General features: G+C 40.1%; 1 long non-coding RNA gene across 1 annotated transcript; it reads right to left on the bottom strand.

The window, feature by feature from the left end:
- Window positions 1–961: 961 nt before the first annotated feature.
- On the bottom strand, window positions 962–1983 carry LOC131024616 (uncharacterized). The gene is made up of 2 exons (XR_009101950.1): window positions 1794–1983; window positions 962–1283 (listed from the first exon to the last, which is right to left on the bottom strand). It is a non-coding gene; the product is annotated as an uncharacterized LOC131024616 (long non-coding RNA).
- Between the last annotated feature and the right edge of the window lie 2109 nt (window positions 1984–4092).

The raw sequence follows: 4092 nt of genomic DNA, 5'->3' as shown, positions 1-4092 counted from the left end.
TGTGAGTTTTGGCTCAAAGAAGTTACATTTCTGGGACACATTGTGTCTTCAGAAGGTATCAAGGTGGACCCCGCTAAACTGGAAGCAGTACAAGGGTGGAGGTCGCCAACTACCCCAAACGAGATCAGAAGTTTCTTGGGATTGGTTGGCTACTATCGAAGATTCATTGAGGGATTTTCCAAGATAGCAAGGCCGATGACGCAATTGCTCCGAAAGGGAATTAAATACACATGGACTAACCAGTGTGAAGAAAGTTTTCAGCTGCTAAAGGAAAAACTAACTACGGCGCCAGTGCTAGCAATTCCAGAACCAGACAAGGAGTATGTGGTCTACACGGATGCATCAAAGAATGAACTAGGATGTGTTTTGATGCAGGAAGGTAAAGTGATTGCATATGCATCGCGGCAACTTAGGCCACACGAATTGAATTATCCGACCCATGATCTGGAGCTAGCGGCGGTAGTGCACGCACTAAAAATCTGAAGACATCATCTATATGGTGTCAGGTGTGAGATTTACACCGATCACAAAAGTCTAAAATACTTTTTCGAGCAGAAGGATCTCAACATGAGACAGCGAAGGTGGCTCGAATTAGTAAAAGACTATGACTGTGGTATAAATTATCACCCAGGGAAGGCCAATGTAGTAGCCGACGCATTGAGCCGCAAGGTCCCATCGAAACTGGGATACATCCTTACAAAGGAAGAAGAGCTCATACGGGATTTTGATAGGATGAGATTAGAGGTGATAAAACCACCTGCTACAATAGCGGGGGTGGTCGCAATTATACCGAATTTGAGGGAAATGGTTGTCGCAGCCCGATTCCGACACTAGTAATAGCGGGGATCGAGTATCGATACGACTATTTTAAAGGAATAAAAGACAAGATGTATAGGTCAAACATCAAGCGGAAGCTCACATCAAAAGGTGTTAAGGAAATCATTATAAATGAATCCAAGGGTAAAATCGTCAACATCGTTATATCTTTTTGATTATCAGGAATTTCACGAACAAAAACAAAACGGGTATAGCTCATTTTTCATAATGAAGAATAATATGCAGAGTATCGCAGCAAAAGGCGAATCGATTATATGTATGAAGACATATAACCGTGAGTGTATTGCTTGATTTTCAAAGGAAATTAAGTATCTTAAACATCAAACTCTATTTAACATAACTTCATATCAAAACTCTATCGACAAAACAGACATACGATAGAGAAAGAAAACGTCAACCCGAAACATTCTCCACCAGCACCGCACCATACTCCCCCTCCGCTTATCCTGCACGTTTAGAAATACATGCAGAGCGTGAGTACATAAATACTCAGTGGACATATCGCCGAAAAACAAAGCTGCTCATAGAGCTATAAATTGAACTTGCCACAATTCAGCAATACACAGGAATTATATCTTAAAAGAACCTGTGCAAGCAGTTTTAACCATAAACATCATAATTAAGTGTCTGCAGACAAGTACTCGACATGTATGTACCGCATCTACAACTCATCATTATAATTAAGGTACTGAGAAGTAGGCATCCCTCTCAAGTACCGTGACCGGCCGACCGAAGACGGCTCACAGTCACCTCTGTGCACAAAATCCCGCTTGTGGCAGGACCGAATTCGTCTCATCTCATCAGTAGAGGGTAAACATACAAGCTCAACATCAAAAATTGGCAAGTCAAACAGTTCTCAAACATCATTTATCTCAAAAACATTTGTTAATCTCATAACATCATCAAATCATTTTAGAAAGCTCATACGATAAACATATACTCAAAATATTGCCCACCTGAAGACCTTACTCAAAATCTCCCGTCAAAGTGGAGTTACTTACTTCCTTGCTCTTCTCGTGTCTTCAGGGATCATCATCATCATCGAAAGTTCATGTCATAAAATGAATCTCGATTAGAACTCATTGACTAATTCTCAGGCCTTATCTCATACTCTATCTCATATTCTATCTCTTTACTCAACTCTATATAAACTCTCCACTCATCTCACATCCTTAAGTTCAAGGATAGGTTTCAAGAAAATCATGGCTCTAAGTCTCGATTTATTTCTCATATAAGGTTCGTCTAATCTCATTCAAACACATAGGTAACACAATCACATAAGGCACATAAGAAATCACAAACAAACATCATCAAAACATGCTCTGTTTTTACACTGACTCAACTTCAAAATTTAAACTGTTCTGACTCCGACATCTCCTGGACTCGAGACTCATACCGAAAGAAAGATCTTCGAGTCTAGTTTCATTTAAAAAAAAGTAGAGTCGAAAACTCCAAGTGGTTTGAGAGATATGACGTTTTTACCATTATCTACCATTTCTGGCAGTTTTGTGCAACCGAAGGTTACAATTTTTCAAAAATAGTAAACGTTGTCAAACTGGGCTCATCTTCGGTGGATATCTAGCTAACACAATAAGGTTGATACCATAAATATTTGAAAAGCTAGATCACATAGGAAGCTACTGAAACGAAAGACTCTTTCCCCTGTTTTCTGAAATTCTCGGTAATAATGTGCAGTTTAAGTTTTGCATTTTAAAGAAATATCAAACGAAGTTGAAAAGACTTGAAAGTTTACCAGGGTACTCAAGACTCATGTAGGGACTTGCTATAAAATTTTCAAAGCTATTGGAAATCGAAAAACCGTCGATCACAGTAGGTCAGTAGGCCTACGAAATTTCTCCAATTTGAACTCAAAAATCATAAATCTCAAAAACATCTCTAACTTGAATATAACATCATAACTCTCAACAACAAACTCATACCACAACTCATTTCATCACTTCTAATCATCAATCTAAACCATCACTTAACATCCTAGCATGCTCAAGAACTCATATAACCATTCAAGTCTTCAAATCAACTCAAGAACTCATGAATTTCCTCCAAACTTTCGAAAATTAAGAAAAACTAAGAGAGTAAGTTTTCATGCTTCAATCTTCCATTTAAACTCACATAGCACATCATAGAAGCTAGATCTATGCCACTAAAGATCACTTACCCCAAGATTAACAAAGATCAAAGTTTTTCTCTTTCATCCTTCATGATCAAGCTCCACGGTTCTCTTGGAAAATTCAAGATTTGGAAGTGTTTAAGCTTGATTTGGTGGATGATTTTGATCTTGATGTGTGTTTAGGAAGCTTTGGAGGTGCATCAATGGTGATCTTTGGAGAAAAAATCGGAAGAGGGAAAGAGAGATTGAAGGTGGCCGAGAGTTGAAGTGTGAGGGAGAAGTGGGATGCTTGCCTTGTTAAGGAAGAGTGATTAAGGACAAAGCACTATTCCTAATTAATGCATGGTTCCCTCATAATTCTACATACTAATCCCTTGCCAGCCTCCTTATCCACTTGCCATTCAAGATAATGAGCATGTGGTAAAAACAAAATATCTCAAGTGTAGTATTAGTGAAATTAATACACTCGATCTCAAACTCAGATACTCGATCTCAGCTCTGCCACCAGAGCAGAGCAGAGCTAAAAGACTCGGCCAGAGCAGAGCTAAAAGACTCGGCCAGAGCAGAGCTAAAAAGCTCGCCAGAGCAGAGCTCACATCCAGAGCAGAGCTCACATCCACAGCAGAGCTCGCATCAGAGCAGAGCTCGCAAGTCAGAGCAGAGCTCACATCCAGAGCAGAGCTCGCAAGTCAGAGCAGAGCTCACATCCAGAGCAGAGCTGACTGACTCGGCAGAGCAGAACTAACTCGGCCAGAGCAGAGCTAACTGACTCACCAGAGCAGAACTAACTCGGCCAGAGCAGAGCTAACTGACTCACCAGAGCAGAGCTCGATTTCAGCTCTGTCACTAGAGCAGAGCTCGGGTTTTCAGCTCTGTCGTCAGAGTAGAGCAGAGCTCGGCTCAACATCAACTCTGCTTCCAGAGCAGAGCTCGGTTTTCAGCTCTGCCTCCAGAGCAGAGCTCAGCTACGCCAGAGCTGCCACCATTTTATCGAAAGGAAATGAATTTTTAACCTCCTCAAAAAAAATACAAAAGCTCAAACTATTGGAAAAATCTCATCTCATCATAAACTTATTTATATATATCTCAGTAAAATATTTCTCATAAAAAAAAACTGATATTCAAAA

Source organism: Salvia miltiorrhiza, chromosome 5, assembly GCF_028751815.1.
Source record: "Salvia miltiorrhiza cultivar Shanhuang (shh) chromosome 5, IMPLAD_Smil_shh, whole genome shotgun sequence".
Classification (NCBI taxonomy): domain Eukaryota; kingdom Viridiplantae; phylum Streptophyta; class Magnoliopsida; order Lamiales; family Lamiaceae; genus Salvia; species Salvia miltiorrhiza.
This window is presented reverse-complemented; position numbering and strand designations above follow the sequence as displayed.